The 21809-nt window shown below is 40.0% G+C and overlaps 2 non-coding genes across 2 annotated transcripts; both read left to right on the top strand.

The window, feature by feature from the left end:
- The first annotated feature begins 4562 nt into the window (after positions 1-4562).
- Positions 4563-4669, top strand: LOC112745924 (small nucleolar RNA R71). The gene has a single exon (XR_003173829.1). It is a non-coding gene; the product is annotated as a small nucleolar RNA R71 (small nucleolar RNA).
- Positions 4670-19481: 14812 nt separating this feature from the next.
- Positions 19482-19588, top strand: LOC112745852 (small nucleolar RNA R71). Its single transcript, XR_003173760.1, has one exon. It is a non-coding gene; the product is annotated as a small nucleolar RNA R71 (small nucleolar RNA).
- Positions 19589-21809: the final 2221 nt, after the last annotated feature.

The raw sequence follows: 21809 nt of genomic DNA, 5'->3' as shown, positions 1-21809 counted from the left end.
TGTCACTAACGCTCCAAACGCCCCTCCTTCCCACGTTAGAGTTCACGTTAATTAGATTAACGTGACCACTAACGTGGTGGTGATTGCCATCTCCAACGTTAGTGACAAAGGTGAGTGTCACTAACGTTGGTCCATCAATTCCTTCTTCCACGTTAGCTTCCACGTTAACGTAATTAACATGGCAACTAACGTGGGCAATAGTGGCTTAATAGTGGCTTAATCCAACGTTAGTAACAAAGGTGAGTGTCACTAACGTTGGCAATTCTTTGTCCCTTCCACGTTAGAGTTCACATTAGTGGTATTCATTTTTACCACTAACGTTGGAGCTTCACTTCTCTTCCACGTTAGCTTCCACGTTAACGTAATTAACGTGGCAACTAACGTGGGCTATAATGGATTTTGAAGGCGTTATTGGCGATCACTTTTCTCATTAACGTTGCAAGCTAGCTCCCATTCCACGTTAGTGGTCACGTTAATTAGACTAACGTGGCTACTAACATGGTTCTTCCTTGCTTCCTTTGTCCTGAAATCAAGCAATTAAAGTGCATCAAAGCTCTATTCCAAGTCATGAGATCATGCATTATCCAATTTGTCATTAAATTCATGCATAATTCTCATGAAATCATGTAAAGTTCACAATGTTTGCTTGAATCAAGATGTAAGTGAATATCTACCCAAAACTTGCTTATTTGCTTAAGAAAATGCATGAAACTACCCTAAAACAGTAAAGAAAAGGTCAGTGAAACTGGCCAAAATGCCCTGGCATCACAACACCAAACTTAAAGCTTGCTTGTCCCTAAGCAAGTACTGAAACATAAGAATGATGAATGAAAGAACAAGAGGAACAAGTTCTTATTATAGAAGTAAAGCTCTTGGCTTATGGGGTTTCATGCATAGCAACTTAGGTTCATTCCTTTACTGGTTTCCAAGTCCTTATCATGCTTTTGAAAACTTGCTTGATTGCATCCTATGAGATCCTTATTATTTGATCCTCCCCCTTTTCAGGGTTTATTGCATCCTTAGACTAAGTGCTCTGTGAGGGGGCGACTCTTTAAAATAAGCTTTCAGCCAACACTCCCGAACCAGTTGGTTCAAGGTGCTAGGTGTTGAAACACCCCTAAGGACTTACTCCCTCAAGTCTCTCTCCCCCATACATGCACACCACAGGCACATGGTTTGTTATTTTCTTTCCTTGAGGCCTTGGTGTCCAGCAACTCTTGGGTTACTAAATGTTCTGTAGCAAGGTTGCTCTTGATAGTGGATTTTCAGTTGATAATCCTGGGTTAGTTAACCCAAGTTACCAAGTGATGAAGCACTCCTAAGAACTTATTCATCCAAGCAGATCCTTAGTACAAGAGCACCACAGACACATCCCTCAAGATTCAAGCCCTTGGTGCCTAGCCTTATTTCTTATTACTTTTCTTTCTTTTTTAAACTCTTATTGTTCTTTTCTTTTTCTTATTAGGATCTTGTTGTTTGGTTAATCTCATAGAATGTGTTTCAAGCATGTAATTCAGTGCATAGGTGTCCTTATACTTTACAGGTGAACCAACTTAGCTAACCTATTACCACACCACAAACCTTGAGAACTTACTCCACAATATGAACCCCACTCTGGTTTTTCTTTTCATAACATTCTCTTTCATTAAATTCAAAGGGCAAGCATACAAGTAAGTAGGATGAAGATGAAAACAGGTGACTTGGGCTAGCACACATGTGACAAAAGCACGGGAAACAAACATTAAATTCTAGTGATCTAAACTAAAGAGTGACTATTAATCAGGGGCACATTCAGACTTCCAATTTGAGCATTTCCAAGCATATGGAATCAAGTAACAATACAACCTTTTGGTGGTTCATTCTAGCTATCCCTTTGTTGTCATCATCCATAGCTTTTGCATCCTTCTTCGCCTCCTTGGATGATGGTTACTGTTTTTCCAGAAGATTGATTGAATTCCTGCAAAGTTATTGGAAGTTGCTTGTCCCCAAAGCAGTTGAGAAATAGTTAGCATGCATGTATGCTTGTGAATTTCTGAACTTAATTTGGTGTGTGAACACCAAACTTAGTTCCTTGCCAAATGCAATAGATTGAATACATGCAAAGAACCTCATGTGCTTTTATTAATAAAACGACTATGAACTAGAAACTAAACTATTGTTAAGTGGTTTCCCTGATTGGTTGGGGCTAGCAACTTGCCATTGAAGAGGTGTAATGTGATTCTAGCTGAAATATTTGGTGGAACACCAAACTTAGAATTACACATTCACTCTTAGATTGTTTTGGTGTGCAACACCAAACTTAGCTCCTCACAATACAGGGAAAACTACTTGTAACTTTTATTGAAATGATCATGAGAAGGAAACTACCTTAGGCTGGATTGCCTCCCAACGAAGCTCTTCTTTAGCGTCACTAGCTTGACGTTATGCCCTTGTCAGGGTGGTTGGTAATGCTTTAAATCTTCCCCCCTTGTAGTGAATCTATCTCCATTGGCTTCGTTAAGGATCTCCACATGTTCTAATGAGAGAATTCTGTTGATGGTGAAAACTTTAGGCATCTGAGATGGGATGGTGGGGAGATGAGGTGGGATAACTGGGAGATAAGCTGAGATCACTTTATCCCCTGGAGAAAAATCCTCTGTAGGGATCTTCTTGTTCCTCCATCTCCTTGGCGCCTTCTTCTTTGTTTCTTTTGATGTTGCCCTGCTCTTTGTGGCCTCTTTTTCCAAGGAAATTTTGTTGCTGGTCTCATATGACTCTGGTGGTTTTGGTTCCTCTTGGATTTTCTTTAGCTATTGCACCTTCTGACTGTTTTGCTTACTAGCCACAGGGATTTCCAAGTGTACAGTTTGTGTTTCAAGGCTTGTTTCTTCCACCAGTGCCTTGTCGTGCTCTTCCCTTGGTTCCTTGTTTTCTTGATCTGCTTCTTGTGAGGGTTTGAAGACATTGAAGGCGAGTTGTTCATCATGTATCCTCAATATTAGCTCTCCTTGCTCCACATCTATAAGCACTCTGGCTGTAGCTAGGAATGGTCTTTCCAATATGATTGGGTGAAGGTGACTCTCTTCCATTTCCAATATGACAAAATCTGTGGGAATGAAGTAGTTCCCAACCTTCACCAACACGTTTTCAACCACTCCTACTGCTTGTTTTTGAGTTTTGTCAGCCAGCCTGATGACTACGTCTGTGGGCATTAGCTCATTGATCTGCAGCTTCTTCATGAGGAATAAAGGCATTAAGTTGATGCTTACTCCCAAGTCACAGAGTCCTTTATCAAACATTATTTCTCCTATGGCACAGGGGATGTGAAAACTCCCTGGATCCTTCCTTTTTGTAGGCAACTCTGGTTGAATGAGAGTACTGCACTCCTTATTCATCACTATTATTTGCCCTCCTTTGAGTGAGCTTTTCATTGTCAGCAGCTCCTTCATGCACTTAATGTATGAGGGTATTTGTTGGAGAGCCTTGATGAATGGTATGTTTACATGGAGAGATGCAAACATATCAAGGAACTTTGAGTATATTCTCTTTTCTACACCACCCTTGAGTCTTTGGAGAAAAGGTGCATAGAGTTTCAGCATCTCCTTCTGTGTAATTTTGGTTTCTCGGTGACCCTCTTCTTGCTTCTCTGCTGAAGTATCTCTAGATTGTTCGAAGGGTTTGTTCAGCTCTTCCTTAGTCCCTCTATCACTTATAGTGACCATCTTGCATTCTTCCCATCTTACTTTCTTTGCTTCACCTCTCGGGTTTTCTCTGTGTCACTTGGGAAGCTGTCAGTAGGTTTGGAAATCTTCTCAGAGAGGTATCCCACTTGAAATTCTATACTCTTAATGGTGTCTCCCTGGTTTTTGATATTGGCTCGCACCTCCTCCTTGAACACCTTGTTATCTTGGATTTCCTTACATATGCCTTCAAGTAGAGTCTCAATCCTTGAGAGTCTATCTTCGGATGATGGTGAGTTGGGGTTGGAGGGGTGAGAAGGGCCATTTTGGTTTTGATATGGCTGTTGAGACGTGTTGTTAGGTGGGTGCTGATATGATCTCTGTGTGGAATATTGATGAACTGCATTGTTGTTGGGGTTGTGACGTCTCTGATCTTGGCCTTGATCTTGTTGATTTCCCCACCCAAAGTTTGGGTGGTTCCTCCAACCAGGATTATAAGTTTTGGAGTATGGATCATGGGTCTGCCTAGGTCAGTTCCCAATGTAGTTGGCTTATTCCTGATCACCCTTTGCCTCTGTATTCACTCCTTCTTGAGCTGCTGATGAGGTGGTGATTGCTGCTACTTGGTTCCTTTCTATTTTCTTGGTAAGGTCAGCCAGCTGCTTGGTGATCATCTTGTTTTGAGCCAGTAGTGCATCCACGTTGCTTAGCTCCATCACTCCTCTAGTGTTGCCTCTTTCAGAAGCATAGAAGTAGTCATTCTCAGCTACAGTCTCAATGACATCTATGGCTTCTTCAATGGTCTTCTTCTTGTTCAGAGATCCCCCGGATGAGTGGTCTACTGCCTTCTTTGATTCGTAAGAAAGACCTTCATAGAAAATGTGTAACTGCACCCATTCATTGAACATATCTGGCGGGCACCTCCTTGTCAAGTCCTTAAACCTCTCCCATGCTTCATAGAGAGTTTCACCATCTTGTTGCCTGAAGGTTTGTACCTCAGCTCTCAACCTGTTGATTCTTTGAGGAGGATAAAATCTCGCCAAGAATTTGTTCACCACATCTTCCCAGGTTGTTAAAATCTCCTTCGGGAAAGATTCCAGCCATTTAGATCCTTTGTCCTTAAGTGAAAAGGGGAATAAAAGCAATCTATAGGTGTCAGGATGAATACCATTAGACTTCACAGTATCATATATCCTCAGGAAGGTGGTTAGATGTTGATTGGGGTATTCTTGGACACTTCCTCCGAATGAACGGTTGTTCTAAACAAGGGTGATGAGCTGTGGCTTTAGTTCAAAGTTATTGGCATGTATGATTAGCTTTTGGATGCTACTTCCACAGTTTCCTGGGTTTGGATTGATATAAGAGTCTAGAACTCTTCTCTCTTGTCCAACATGATGCACTGGACCTTCTCTGCCATGGTTGTGAGCCTCTTCTTCATGGTGGTTCTCCATATTCTCATCCATGTCTGGTTCAAAATACTCTTCCTCTTCCTTAGCACTAACAACTCTCTTTTCTCTTGCTTCCCTCCTTAATCTAAGGAGGGTCCTCTCAGGTCCAGAATCAAATGAAGTTGAAGCCCTGCTTCTTCTACCTGTCATACAACCAACAAGGCAAACGCAAGAGAGAAAATAAATGCAGAAAGTACTCTTGTTAGAAATGTTGTTGGTGTGAGTGATGCAACATATCAAACAGTTAGTGGGTTAGTGAACTGAATTGTAACAAATAAGAGAATACCACAAACGGGTAAGGGGTAAAGGAGAGAAAATAACTAAAACTGAAAGTAAATCACTCAAACAAAAATTAAATCAAACAAAAGAAAAATGCTCAATCTACTTATCCACTAATTTAATCATTGTTGATACAAAATCAATCCCCGGCAACGGCGCCATAAACTTGATGCACGGAAACTTGTCTCTCAATAAATCTCCCTTCGGTAAGTATACCGAATTGTCGTCAAGTAATAACTCACAAAAGAGTGAGGTCGAATCCCACAGAGATTAACGGATTAACCAATCAATGGTTGATTGATTATCCTAGTCAGACGAATCATTAAGGAGTGATGAGCAACAGGAAAAGTAAATAGCACAAAAGTAAAGAAAGAGATAAAGTGCAGAAAAGTAAAATGGCAAGAAAAGTAAATGTAAGAACTAAAAATAAAATGAACATTGGGATCAAGAGATATTGCAATCCTCCGGATCAAGTTCATTCTCATCTCTTCTTCAATCAATGCATTCATTGATCTCCTTAGAAATCTTAAGTGATTGGATCCCAATTCCTTGGCAATCCAATCTCTCTAAGCTTGAATAATTTTCCAATTCCTTGATTTAATTGCTCATGGGAAGAGATGAAGTTTGGTCACTGATTATACCACACACATTCATAGATCAAAGTATTGGTAGGGTTAAATGTCACAATATCCATCCAACCCCCAACCTAATCCAATGTGAGAGAGCATTTCTAGCATGATTTCCTCATTCCTCTTCCAAGGTTCAGAGGAAATCCAAGTATGAGCAATTTCTCTTCCGAAACAATTACCCAATTGGATGAAGATCGAAAGCTCTCTAGTAAAATCAAAAGAAAAGAAAGAAGAAGAAGAATAAGAACTACAATTGATCCATTGAATCACAATAGAGCTCTCTAACCCAATGAAAAGAGTTAGTTGATCATTTCTCTACCAAAATAGAAAAGAAAGAAAGTGCAGAAAAGTAAAGATGAAGATTAAAACTAAAATTGAAACTTTAAAATTCATAAATGAAAAGTACAAAGAAAAGAAAGAGAAGGAAAAATGTGTGAGGGGAGGGAGTCTAAAGACCCCTCTTCAATCCCCCCCTCCAATCCTGAATCCCTTCAAAAGTTAAAACTAAGGCCTTTATATAGGATCTCCCAAATTAAAAAATGAAATGAAACTAAAAGTAAATTACAATTAAATGAAAATTCCTATTCTAGATGCTTCTTGTGACCTTGATTGGTTAACACTTGTGGGCTTGCTTCCTTGTGGTTCGGTGGTCCTTGAAAGAGAAGTGAATCAAGCTAAGGTCTAGGTGCTAATTGTTAGTGCTACCGTTAGCCATACTAACGCTACAAGTGTGGCGTTAGTGCTGAAGTTAGTGTGGCTAACGTCACACTTGCTACCCAGTTGGTGTTTTTGGGGTTTAAAAGATGCCTCTTGTTTGTACTTCAATTTCATGCCCACTATAGAGTATTATATATTTTTGAAAAGCTCTGAATGTCAGCTTTCTAACGCAACTGGAATCATCTCAATTGGACCTCTGTAACTCAAGTTATGCTCCCTTTAAGGGGACAGGGTCGCTGGCGTAGTCGCTGGCATTATTGGCAAAAGCGAGTGCCAATAATGTCAGCGTTTAGGGGTTTAATATTGCCAGGTTCTGGAGCTCAAACTTAATGTACACCCCATACTATTATATATTTTTGAAAAGCCCTGGATGTCTACTTTCCAACGGCTTTGGAAGCGCATCATTTGGACCTCTACAGCTCGAGTTACACTTCTTGGAAGGTGAAGAGGTCAGCTGGCCTTACTACAGGTTCATACCATGTTCATCTTTGCACTTTCAGGGCAGGTTTTCTCCCTCAAATTTAGTGTCCACCATGTAGTTCCATATATGCTTAGAAAGCTCTGGAATCCTACTTTCCAATGCCACTGGAATCATCTCATTTGGAGCTTTGTGGCTCAAGTGATTCTTGTTTGAAGAAGGCATGGTCAGGCTGCAGGGTGAGATTTTGCCCACGTTAGTGTAACTAATGTGGCCACTAACGTATGCCTTCTTTGCTTCGCAAACGTTAGTGGCGTTCACTTTTTCTACTAACGTTCACAGCTGCCTCCTTTCTTCCACGTTAATTCCCACGTTAGTGGCACTAACGTGGATACTAATGTGGGTGTTCTTGGCTTCACAAACGTTAGTGGCGTTCACTTTTTCTACTAACGTTGGAGTTTCCCTTTCCTTCCACGTTAGTTCCCATGTTAATGTAACTAACGTGGAAACTAACGTGGGTCTTCTTGCCCTTCGCTAACGTTAGTGGTGTTTACTTTTACCACTAACGTTCCATGCTCTCCTTCTTTAGAGTTAATGCCATTAACTTTCTCACTAACGTTGGGGCTTCTCTTTTCTTCCATGTTAATGGTCACATTAGTGGCACTAACGTAGCCACTAACGTGGCTCTTTTCTGCTTCTTGTTACCTGAAATCCATCAAACAAAGTGCATCAAAGTCTTGCTCTTAATCATGGGATCATGCATTATCCATTTTATCATTCAATTCATGCATAATTCTCATAAAATCATTCAAAATTCACAATGTTTGCTTGAATCATGGTATGAATGCATTTTCAACCAAATACTTTCTTATTTCCTAAGAAAATGCATGAAACCAACCAAAAGCATACAAAAAATGGCTAGTAAAACTAGCCAAGATGCCCTGGCATCACAACACCAAACTTAAATCTTGCTTGTCCCCAAGCAAGAAAAGAACTATGCACAAAGAATTCTCTTAATTGGAATGTATTGAAGAATTGCTTATGATGCCTTAGTGGGTGAAGTGAATAAGTGACAATGGGGTGAACTCTAATTTGTATGCTTATGCAAGGATTCCAGTGCTCATTAGTCCTTACATTTTGGAAGTCTTAGATCTTAGGACTTTCATTCAAATGATATTATGTAAGTCTCTTTATAGATTGTCACCTTGAAGCAGCACTTATTTTCTAGCATTTTTCTTTCTTTTTGGAATTTGGCCTCGATTCTAGGTGTCATGTATCAAAGCGGCTTTTTAAGATAAGCTTTCAATCAATACTCCCAAACCAGTTGGTCTAAGGTATTAGGTGTTGAAGCACCCCTTAGGATTTACTTGCTCAAGCCTCTCTCTTTGATACAAATCCACCACAAGCATTTAACTAGGACAATAACTCTTTGAGTTCTTGTTTCTTTCTTTTTCTTCCTAGTAATTGATGCTCAGAGCCTTGGGCTTATTCTTTGTTTTTCTTTTTCTTTTGTTTTCTTTTGTTACTGCTTTTTGGATCAATAGATGTTTGAGAAATTCCATAATACTTCTCTAAACTTCATTTCCTGTCTATGAGCTCCCATGCAAGTTTTCACAAACATGCAACCTCAATACACAATCATACAATCAGAACCTCCACTCCTCTTAATCTTTTGCTTGCCCCAAGATTTATAAAATTCTTCAACATTTTCCTTTCAAAAGAATGATTTCTTTGTTGCATTCTTAAAGATATTGGGTGCAAGTAAAATTCAAGATGATAATCATGATATCATAGCAACATGTTACAAATTAAATATCAAATTATGCTTATTCACAAGGAGTAATCACAGATGCATACAAAGAAAAATAGAAGACAATCATGCAATTAAAGTACTGGAAATAAGTAAGAGAAAAAGGAACTTTATCACCTTGTAGTTCATCTTCATTGTTGTTGTCCTTTTCCTCATATTCTTCCCTTTTCCATACCAAACTTAAAATGATTGCTTATTCTCAAGCAACAAGTAAAACAGTGGTGATGGAGTTTATGATGGATCATGAATGTCTTAGAATGAAGTGTGAGTATGCATGTGTTTCAGCAAGCAAGATCAAGGATCACAATAAAGGCACAAGAGATACAAACAGAGACATTTTGATTGCATTAATAAGTGGTGTGCTTGGTACCTTGCATGAAAGATAAGTGTCAACACCAAACTTAGTGTGACACTCTCAATTTAGAATGTTGCAAGTACCCAATGAAGATTGAAAATCAAATTGTTGCATGGCAACACCAAACTTAGAATGCAATCATATGTCAAATTATTGAAAGTAAACTAAACAAGGAAAGAAAATGTTACCTACGGTTGGGTTGCCTCCCAACAAGCGCTCTTTTAGTGTTATTAGCTTGACATGTTGTTCATGAATTTCTTCCTCTTCTTCCAGTTTGTTAAGAGGAATGACCTCAAGAGGAAAGAGGAGCCAGTTAATGCCCCTTGTTTTGAGTGCCTCTCCCCAGCAAGCTCTTTTTTGTTGTTAGATTGAGTAAACTTGCTTGTTGGGGTAGGGGTGGGATGGCTTTTGGTTGACCTTTTCTTCTTCATGGATATTGTCCTTCTTTTCTTGGTCACCATCCTCTTTTTAGTGTTCATGTTGATTGCCTTCACCACCTTGATTTCAGTACTTGGGTGTTGTATGATGGTTGGAGCATCCTCTTCATCAAGAGCTTCTTGAATTGGTGGTTCAATGAACTCATCCTTTATGCAACTCTCTGTTTTATTGGAGTAGTGTGGACTCCCTTGATTGACTTCCTCCCTTTCTTCTGCATGATGTTGCATTGAGCCTTTTGGGAGTGAGTTTGCATGTTCCTTTGTCACCCTTAGTAGCCTCTGTGGGTATGGAGCTTTGGCTTATATACTCACACAACCTCCTCCTTCTTCATATGAATCTCACTTGGTATGACTGCCTCTTTTTCTTGTTCTTCTGATTCCTCTCTTGTTCTTGACCTTTGAATGAACTCCTCTATTTCTGGAGAGAGTGAAGTGGTCTCTCTTTGTGATCTCAGCTCTTCAATGAATTGTTCTTCAGAATAGAGTTGTGCATTCTGTCTCAATTTTTCTTCATGGTCTCTTTTTGCTATTTTCTCCTCTTCGTTTGTCTTTATCATTTCTTCAAGGAGGAGTTCTATCCTAGCGAGTCTCTCTTCTTCTCTACTTTTTTTGAGTTCTTCAATGATAAGTTCCATCCTAGCAAGTCTATTTAAAGGAGGTTGGGTAGGTTGTAATGGTTGGTCGGGGTTGGCTTGTGAATGGAATTGGTTGTTTTGTGGTTGTGTGTTCTGAAAGTGGTATGACTCTTGTGGGTAGTGGATTGAGTTTTGTGGATGGTGAAATGAATTGTATAGATTTGGGACAGAATTTTGTGCTGAGGTATACTCAAGTGATGAAAAATTTAGGCATGTAAAACTTGGAGGTGAGGTTGGATAATTGAGAGGTGATGGCTCTTGATGAATGGGGTATGAATGAGTGAAATATCTTTGATTTTGATCTTCCCAGCCACAACTTGAGTAGTGATCAATTTCACCAAAATATGGACCATTTTGTGACTTTGAAAAGTACCCCATTTCATGTTCTTGATACTCCCACCCACCAAGAGCATAGTAAAGTGAATCATTCTGTGGTGATGGAGAGTTTTCCATGAAATTTGATTGACTAAAATATGATGGATGCTCCTTTCTTTCCTGCAAAAAGCTCTGTCTCAAATAATAATCACCAAAAGAAATTGGAATCTCCAATGTAATAAATGAGGGATTCTTAGTGAGGCAAAATCACAAACAGTTAGTTAGCAAAAGAAAATTAGAAGCAAAAGCAAATAAAGACAAAAGAAAAGTGTCTAATCTAGTAAATCAATCAACCGGTAGTTTGTTAATCACGATTAATCCCCGGCAACGGTGCTATAAACTTGATGCACGGAAACTTGTCTCTCAACAAATTTCCTTTCGGCAAGTATACCGAATTGTCGTCAACTAAAAACTCACAATAGAGTGAGGTCGAATCCCACAGAGATTGATTGGTCAAGCAACTTTAATCAGAGGAATGTTCTAATTGAGATACACAGAAATTAAGTTGATATTTACAGAATCATAAATGGCGGGAAAGTAAATAACAGAAAGTGTAAAAGCTGGAAATAAAGAGCAAAATGTAAATGGCGGAAAGTAAATTGCAAAATCTTAAATGGGGATTTGGGGAAATGAACATAAACATAAATGGCAAAAAGTAAAAAGAATGGGTAAGATCAGAAGTGAGGGATTCATTGGGCTCAGGAGATGTTGTATTCTCCGGATCAAGTTCATTCTCATCTCTTCCTCAATCAATGCATTCATTGATCTCCTTGGCAATCTTAAGTGATTGGATTCCAATTCCTTGGCAACCCAATCTCTCAAATCTTGATCAATAGCCAATTCCTTGGTCTAATTTCTCATGAGAAGAGATGAAGTATGGTCACTGATTATACCACATGTATTCCCAAATCAAAGTGTTGGTAGGATTATATGTCACCGTATCCATCCAAACCCCAATTTGGTCCAACATGAGAAAGCATTTATAGCATGATCTCTTCATTCCTCTTCCAAGGTCCGAAGAGATCCAAGTATGAATAGCTTCTTTTCCAAGATAACTACCCAATAGGATGAAGATTGAAAGCTTTCTAGTAAAATCAAGAGAAAAGAAAGAAGAAGAAGAATGAAAACAATTATTGGTCCATCAAATTACAATAGAGCTCCCTAACCCAATGAAAGGGGTTTAGTTGTTCATGGCTCTGGAAATGGAAAGCATAAATGAAAAGTCCATTTCCGAAAAAAAAATTAGAAGTTGCAGAGAAAGTAAAATATACAGAGTGTAGTCCTCTCAAATCCAAAAGCTCCTTTACTAGTTCAAAACTACTCCTATATATACTACTCTTCTGATCTTCTAGTTGGCTTCTTCAAGTCTTGGATATGGGCCTTTGGATCTTTAGTTGAAGCAGTTACAATCTTCAGTGGGCTCAGCTCTGCTTGCAGAGAAAGTGTGAGTTAGGCATGGACGTTAGTTAGGACGTTAGTGGTGTTAACGTTTAGTGAAAGTGTGGGTTTGAGAACGTCAGTGACGATCACCTTTTTCACTAACGTTCCAAGCCAAAATTGATTCACGTTAACTTCAACGTTAGTGGCACTAACGTGACCACTAACGTTGCCTCTTGGTCCTTCGCAAACGTTATTGGGATTCACCTTTTCCAATAACGTTGCTCATTGCCCCTTTCCCTACGTTAGAGTTCACGTTAGTATAGCTAATGTGAACTTTAACGTGGACTTGCCTATTCTTCGAGAGCGTTTGTGACACTTACCTTTGTCACTAACGCTCCAAATGCCCCTCCTTCCCACGTTAGAGTGCACGTAAATTAGATTAACGTGACCACTAACATGGTGGTTATTGCCATCTCCAACGTTAGTGACAAAGGTGAGTGTCACTAACGTTGGTCCATCAATTCCTCTTCCTCTTCCATGTGGGAAATGGGGAAGATGAACATAAAAGTAGATGGCAGAAAGTAAAGAGAATGGATAAGATCAGAAATGGGAGATTCATTGCGCTCAGGAGATGTTGTATTCTCCGGATCAAGTTCATTCTTATCTCTTCCTCAATCAATGCATTCATTGATCTCCTTGGCAATCTTAAGTGATTGGATTCCAATTCCTTGGCAACCCAATCTCTCAAATCTTGATCAATAGCCAATTCCTTGGTCTAATAGCTCATGAGAAGAGATGAAGTATGGTCACTGATTTTACCACATGTATTCCCAAATCAAAGTATTGGTAGCATTATATGTCACCATATCCATCCAAACCCCAATTTGGTCCAACATGAGAAAGCATTTATAGCATGATCTCTTCATTCTTCTTCCAAGGTCCGAAGAGATCCAAGTATGAATAGCTTCTTTTCCAAGATAACTACCCAATAGGATGAAGATTGAATGCTTTCTAGTAAAATCAAGAGAAAAAAAGGAAGAAGAATAATGAAAACTATTATTGATCCATCAAATTACAACAGACCTCCCTAACCCAATGAAAGAGATTTAGTTGTTCATAGCTCTGGGAATGGAAAGCGTAAGTGTAAAGTACATTATGAAAACTAAAACTAGAAGTTGCAGAGAAAGTAAAGTATACAGAGTGTAGTTCTCCAAAATGCCAAAAAGCTCCCTCTACTAGTTCAAAACTACTCCTATATATACTACTCTTCTGATCTTCTGGTTGGCTCTTCAAGTCTTGGATATGGGCCTTTGGATCTTAAGTTGAAGCAGTTGCAGTCTTCAGTGGGCTCAGCTTTGCTTGCAGAGAAAACGTGAGTTAGGCATGGACGTTAGTTAGGATGTTAGTGGTTTTAACGTTAGGTGAAAATATGGGTTCGAGAATGTTAGTGACGATCACCTTTTTCACTAACGTTCCTAACCCAAGATGGTCCACGTTAATTTCAACATTAGTGGCACTAACGTGACCACTAACATTGCCTCTTGGTCCTTCGCAAACGTTATTGGCATTCACCTTTTCCAATAACGTTTGCTTGTTGCCTTTCCTTCCTATGTTAGAGTCCACGTTAGTGTAGCTAACGTGACCCTTAACGTGGGCATGCCTCATCTTCGAGAGCATTAGTGATACTTACCTTTGTCAGTAACACTCCAAACGCCCCTTCTCACGTTAGTGCCTCACGTTAATTGTATTAACGTGGTGGTGATTGCCATCTCCAACGTTAGTGACAAAGGTGAGTGTCACTAACGTTGGCTTATCATTTCTTTCCTCCATGCTAGCTTCCATGTTAATGTAGTTAACGTGGCAACTAACGTGGCTAATAGTGGCTTGGTCCAACGTTAGTGACAAAGGTGAGTGTCACTAACGTTGGCACTTCTTTGTTCTTTCCATGTTAGAGTTCACGTTAATGTAATTAACGTGACTCTTAACGTGGCTAAGTGTTCTCCTTTTTCCAATGTTAGTGGTATTCACTTTTACCACTAATGTTGGAGCTTTACTTCTCTTCCACGTTAGCTTCCACGTTAATGTAGTTAACATGGCAACTAACATGGGCTATGATGGCTCACGAAGGCATTATTGGCGATCACCTTTCACATTAACGTTGCAAGCTAGCTCCCATTCCACGTTAATGGTCACGTTAGTTAGACTAACGTGGCTATTAACGTGGCATCTTCCTTGCTTCCTTTATCCTGAAATCAAGCAAGTAAAGTACATCAAAGCTAGGTTCTAACTCATGAGATCATGCATCATCTACTTTATCATTCAATTCATGCATAATTCTCATAAAATCATATAAATTTCATAATGTTTGCTTGAATCAAGATGTAAGTGATTATCCACCCAAAACTTGCTTATTAACTAAGAAAATACATGAAACTACCCTAAAACAGTAAAGAAAAGGTCAGTGAAATTGGCCAAAATGCCCTGGCATCACAACACCAAACTTAAAACTTGCTTGTCCCTAAGCAAGTACTGAAACATGAGAATGATGAATGAAATGCCAAGAGAAATGAGTTATTATTGTGGAAGTCATGTCCTTGGTTTTATGGGGTTTCATGCATAGCAACTTAGGTTCATTCCTTCACTGGCTTTCAGACCTTTATCATGCCCTAGAATACTCACTTGATTGCATCCTATGAGACTTTTATTTATTGATCCCCTTATCTTTTCAAGGTCTAATTGTGTTCTTAGACTAGGTGCTTTGTGAGAGGGCGACTCTTTAAGATAAGCTTTCAGTCAGCACTCCCGAACCAGTTGGTCCAAGGTGCTGGGTGTTAAGACACCCCTAAGGACTTACTCCCTCAAGTCTCTTTCCCCCATACATACACACCACAGGCACATGGTTTGTTATTTTCTTACTTGAGACCTTGGTGTCTAGCACCTCTTTGGGTTACTAAGTGTTCTGTAGCAAAGGTTACTCTTGATAGTGGACTTTCAGCTGATAATCCCGGGTTTGTTAACCCAAGTTACCAAGTGATAAGGCACCCCTGAGAGCTTATTCATCCAAGTAGATCCTTTACACAGGAACACCACAGACACATGACTCAAGATTCAACCCTTGGTGCCTAGCCTTATTTTTTACTTTTTTTTTCTTTTATTTCTCAACTTTCATTTTTCTTTCCCTTTTTCTTATTAGGATCTTGTTATTTAGCTAGTCTCATGGGGTGTGTTTCAAGCATATGATTCAGGACAGATAGTTGCCTTCCTACCTTGTTGGTGAACCAACTTAGCTAAGTAATTACTACACCACAAGCTTAAGAACTTACTCCACAATATGAACCTCACTCTGGTCTTTCATAATATTTCTTTTTATTTGACTTAGAGGACAAGCATACAAGTAGGCAAGTTGAAAATGCATCAGGTATTAGACTAGCAAGCATAGACCTAAGCAATGCAAACTTAAAGGCAGAATTGAAAATCCTAAACTACCATGGAAACATGTTCTATTTCATACATGATTTTCCTTATTTAAAACTTGAAAAAGATAGGACAATGAGGGAACTCCACCACCTTTTACTCATGGGGTTGCTCACACTCTCCCTCTTGTTTGCCCTCCTTGTGTCCACTTGTATTTCCTTGTATCCGTGCTAGTATGGCCTTTTTCCACTCTTCAAGTGCGTTTCTTACTAATTCATGACTCTTTTCTACCCTCTCTCTTTCTTCTCGCGCTAATTCATCTTTCACTTCGTCATATCTTGTGATTCCCGGATGCAATATAGGCAGTTGTCCAACTAAGTATCCGAGTCTGGCTTGAGTGTTCACATGATGTCCAGTCTCGTTCATGTAAACTCCTTCTGAGAACGCATTGTATTCGTCGAAGAGTTCTGCCTGTTCTAATTGTTTCCGATGCATTTCATGTATGTGTGCACCTTGATGTGCTTGGATGTTGATTAGCTTTTGGATGGCTTCTTGTTGTTGATCCTGCCTTTATTCAAACCTGTGGAAGGATTTACCCGCTTGTTTCCCTTGTTCTAGTTGCTGCTCCATTATTTGCCTCTACCACTCCCCCTGTTGATTCATCCATCTAGAGAGTGATTCTTCTTGACGGTTCATCAACTGTAATTGAAGCTCTTTCTGTGCCCCTTGATTTTCCAAGTATTGTCTAGATAAGCCATCAATGGCTTCCTGTAGTTGGTGCATGTCCAGAGGGGCTTGCTCCTCTATGTTTTGTCCTTCTACCACTTGCTGGGCTGCCCTCTTTCTTGGCTTTCGTTGAGGTAGGGGAGATGCAACAGCATGCATCCGTCGAACAGTAATTGGGATGCCCACTTTTATCCACTCGGGGTTTTCATCCTCGAACACCACCCCAGCCCTGTCACACAAATGGAAAATAGTGCTGGGGTAGCCTAACCTTCCTCCAGAATCACTTTTCTCAGCCATCTTTCTAATGCCCTGGGCTATCAGTTCATGAACCTTGATCTCTTCTCCTTTAAGTATACGTTGCACCATTGTTGCTCTCTTAAGATTCACCTCTGAGTTGTTCCCGGCAGGGAGGATGGATCTCCTTACAATTTCAAACCACCCATTTGCTTCAAGAGTGAGGTCCCCTCTCTTGATGAACTTGGGCTTCCCCTGAGGGTCTCGTACCTAATCAGCCCCTTGTACGCAAATATCTTGCACAATCTGGTCATGATCGGGACTGCTATCTATTCTGGAGTGATAGCTTTCTTCTGCAAATGGTATGGTTCGTAGCTTTAACACCATCATGATGCTCATGGGACTGAAATCCATGGTTACCCCTCTCACGAAGCTTATATAGGAGTCATCTGCCTTATCATACCTGACTGCATTTGCATAAAACGCTCTTACAAGAGTTGCGTTTACTTTTATGACTAGATCAATAAGGAGCTCCCATCTTCTCTTTTCCACCTTCTCTGTGATTTCGGGGCACTCAATTTTTTTGACTTGAAAGCCTATCTCATATATGATCTCCTTATCAACCATCCACCCGAATTGCAGTGCATGGTGAAAGGTTCTAAACTTCTTCTCATCGAAAGGGCGTTGCTCCATAGGCTCCTTTTCCTTTTGCCTTTTGGAGCTTGATGATGCCATGAGTAAGAATTGATATGTGAAGGTGGGAAGTGTGTCTTTGATGGGGTAAGGGGAGTTAGGTTCCGAGACTGGGAAGTGTAAAGAATGGGTATTGGAATGTGAAAGGGAGTATGGAATAAGAACCACTTATATAGGGAAGTGGTGAGTGAATGAAAGGTGTGGATTGATGGAGTGGGTGTATGATGAACGGATCGGGTTTAGCATGGGATGAGCACAAGGATCATCAACTTTATGATGGGGTTGGTTCGATTTCCAAGCGTGTCATTCTTTCAATGTTGCATGACAACATTTCCCAATGCATTCCCCTTGAAGACACGTGTATAGTCCTCTCCTTTTGTGGTGGCCGAACCCTCCTCCTTCAATTGTCCCATCAATTCTCCTACAAAACAAAAGGGATGTGATTAATGAAATTGTGGAAAGTGGCGGCAGAATTTAAAAAAAATTCGGATAACTACTTTTTAAAGTTTTTGTTTCTATCTTACTAAGTGCTATTCATGAATGCAAACCAACTGACCTTTTAATTGTTCATGTATGCAACATTGGTGACACCAAACTTAGTTTGTGTCCATGTGGTGTACAAAGTTTTGTTCAAGGCTCTAAGAGTAACATGATATGAATTGCATTTATGCTCTTCTTAGTATGCCTTGAACACCAAACTTGTTCTTCACTATGTGCTGCATAAAAGGATTCATTCAAGTATATCTCAAAGTTGATTTGGAATTCATGAACCTTGCATTATTAACTACTTCAAAGAATATAAAACATGGGTTGCCTCCCATGAAGCGTTAGCGTCACTAGCTTGACGTTCTAACTTTGTCAGGGTGGTTGGTAATGCTACAAATCTTCCCCCCTCGCAGTAAATTTATCTCCATTGGCTTCATTAAGAATCTCCACATGTTCTAAGGAGAGAATTCTGTTGATGGTGAAAACTTTAGGTAGCTCAGATGGGATGGTGGGGAGATGAGGTGGGATTACTGGGAAATAAGCTGAGATCACTTTATCCCCTGGAGACAAGTCCTCTGTAGGGATCTTCTTGTTCCTCCATCTCCTTGGTGCCTTCTTCTTTGTTCCTTTTGATGTTGCCCTACTCTTTGCGGCCTCATTTTCCAAGGAAATTTTGTTGCTGGTCTCATATAACTCTGGTGGTTTAGGTTCCTCCTGGTTTTCCTTTAGCTGTGACAACTACTGACTGTCTTGTTCATCAACCAAAGGGATTCCCAGGTGTACAGCTTGTGCTTCAATGCTTGTTTCTTCCATTAGTGCTTTGTCGTACTCTCCCCTTGGTTCCTTATTTTCCTGGTCTGCTTCTTGTGAGGGTTTGAAGACATTGAATGCGAGTTGTTCGTCATGTATCCTTAGTATTAGCTCTCCTCGCTCCACGTCTATGAGCGCTCTGGCTGTAGCTAGGAATGGTCTTCCCAATATGATTGGGTGAAGGTGACTCTCTTCCATTTCCAATATGACAAAGTCTGTGGGAAGGAATTAGTTCCCAACCTTCACCAACACATTTTCAACCACTCCTACTGCTTGTTTTTGAGTTTTGTCAGCCAGCCTGATGACTACGTCTGTGGGAATTAGCTCATTGATCTGCAGCTTCTTCATAAGGGATAAAGGCATTAAGTTGATGCTTGCTCCCAGGTCACAGAGTCCTCTATCAAACATTGTTTCTCCTATGGCACAGGGGATGTGAAAGCTCCCTGGATCCTTCCTTTTTGTAGGCAACTCTGGTTGAATAAGAGCACTACATTCCTTATTCATCACTATTGTTTGCCCTCCTTTGAGTGAGCTTTTCCTGGTCAGCAGCTCTTTCATATACTTAATGTATGAGGGCATTTGTTTGAGAGCCTTGATGAATGGTATATTTACATGGAGAGATGCAAACATATCAAGGAACTTTGAGTATATTCTTTTTTCTACGCCACCCTTGAGTCTTTGGTGAAAAGGTGCATAGAGTTTCAGCATCTCCTTCTGTGTAAGATCAGCCAGCTGCTTGGTGATCATCTTGTTTTGGGCCAGCAGTGCATCCACGTTGTTTAGCTCCATCACTCCTCTAGTGTTGCCTCTTTTAGAAGCATAGAAGTAGTCATTCTCAGCTACAGTCTCAATGACATCTATGGCTTCTTCAATGGTCTTCTTCTTGTTCAGAGATCCCCCAGATGAGTGGTCTACTGCCTTCTTTGATTCATAAGAAAGACCTTCATAGAAAATGTGTAACTGCACCCATTCATTGAACATATCTGGCGGGCATCTTCTTGTCAAGTCCTTAAACCTCTCCCATACTTCATAGAGAGTTTCACCATCTTGTTGCCTGAAGGTTTGTACCTCAGCTCTCAACCTGTTGATTCTTTGAGGAGGATAGAATCTCGCCAAGAATTTGTTTACCACATCTTCCCAGGTTGTTAAACTCTCTTTCAGGAAGGATTTCAGCCATTTAGATGCTTTGTCCTTGAGTGAGAAGGGAAACAGAAGTAGTCTATAGGTGTCACGATGAACACCATTAGACTTCACAGAATCGCATATCCTCAGGAATGTAGTGAGATGTTGATTGGGATCTTCTTGGACACTTCCTCCGAATGAACAGTTATTCTGAACAAGGGTGATGAGCTGTGGCTTTAGTTCAAAATTATTGGCATGTATGGTTGGCTTTTGGATGCTACTTCCATAGTTTCCTGGGTTTGGATTTATGTAGGATCCCAGAACTCTTCTCTCTTACCCAGCATGATGTGCTGGACCTTCTCTGCCATGGTTGTGAGCCTTTTCTTCATGATGGTTCTCCATATTCTCATCCATGTCTGGTTCAAAGTACTCTTCCTCTTCCTCAGCACCAACAACTCTCTTTCCTCTTGCTTCCCTCTTTAATCTAAGGAAGGTCCTCTCAGGTTCAGAATCAAAAGAAGTTGAAGCCCCACTTCTTCTACCTGTCATACAACCAACAAGGCCAAAGCAAAAGGGAGATGGAGAGTATTCTTGTTAAAAATGTTGTTAGTGTGAGTGATGCAATATATCAAACAGTTAGTGGGTTAGTGAACTGAATTGTAATAAATAAGAGAACACCACAAACGGGTAGGGGTAACGGGAAGAAAATAAATGAAACTGAAGGTGAATCAATTAAATAGAAATTAAATCAAACAAAAGAAAAATGCTCAATCTAGTTATCCACCAATTTAATCATTGTTGATACAAAATCACTCCCCGGCAATGGCGCCATAAACTTGATGCATGGAAACTTGTCTCTCAATGGATTTCCTTTCGGCAAGTATACCGAATTGTCGTCAAGTAAAAACTCACAATAGAGTGAGGTCGAATCCCACAGGGATTGATTGGTCAAGCAACTTTAGTTGGAGGAATGTTCTAGTTGAGCTAAGCAGAATTTGATTGGAGAGTTACAAGAATTTAATTGGCGGGAAAGTAAATGGCAGAAAGTTTAATTACCGAAAATAAAGAACTGAATGTAAATAACAGAAAGTAAATTGCAGAATCTTAAATGGGGAATGGGGAAGATGAATATAAAAGTAGATGGCAGAAAGTAAAGAGAATGGGTAAGATCAGAAATGGGGGATTCATTGGGCTCAGGAGATGTTGTATTCTCCGGATCAAGTTCATTCTCATCTCTTCCTCAATCAATGGATTCATTGATCTCCTTGGCAATCTTAAGTGATTGGATTCCAATTCTTTGGCAACCCAATCTCTCAAATCTTGATCAATAGCCAATTCCTTGGTCTAATTGCTCATGAGAAGAGATGAAGTATGGTCACTGATTATACCACATGTATTCCCAAATTAAAGTACTGGTAGGATTATATGTCACCATATCGATCCAAACCCCAATTTGGTCCAACATGAGAAAGCATTTCTAGCATGATCTCTTCATTCCTCTTCCAAGGTTCGAAGAGATCCAAGTATGAATAGCTTCTTTTCCAAGATAACTACCCAATAGGATGAAGATTGAAAGCTTTCTTGTAAAATCAAGAGAAAAGAAAGAAGAAGAATAATGAAAACTATTATTGATCCATCAAATTACAACAGACCTCTGGTTCACGAAATTGTGGTGTCCAGGCTCGAACAATCCCTGGCAACGTGAGCAACTTGGTACGCGTAATCGTGATTACACTTTAATGATGTAAAATTCATGGCTCTTTCTTTCCCTGGCAGTGGTGCCAAGAACATGGTGCCAATACCATGGTTCACAACTTCGATACAACTAACCAGCAAGTGCACTGGGTCGTCCAAGTAATACCTTACGTGAGTAAGGGTCGAATCCCACGGAGATTGTTGGTATGAAGCAAGCTATGGTCACCTTGTAAATCTCAGTCAGGCAGATATAAAGTGATAATGGTGTTTTCGAATATTATATAATAAAATAGGGATAGAGATACTTATGTAATTCATTGGTAGAAATTTCAGATAAGCGAATGGAGATGCTTTTCGTTCCTCTGAACCTCTGCTTTCCTGGTATCTTTATCCAATCAGTCTTACTCCTTTCCATGGCTGGCTTTATGTGATACATCACCACTGTTAATGGCTACTTTCGGTCATCTCTCGGGAAAATGATCCAATG

This window comes from Arachis hypogaea, chromosome 14 (assembly GCF_003086295.3).
Source record: "Arachis hypogaea cultivar Tifrunner chromosome 14, arahy.Tifrunner.gnm2.J5K5, whole genome shotgun sequence".
NCBI lineage: Eukaryota > Viridiplantae > Streptophyta > Magnoliopsida > Fabales > Fabaceae > Arachis > Arachis hypogaea.
Note: the sequence above shows the minus strand (reverse complement) of the source record. Positions and strands in the feature narration are given on the sequence as shown.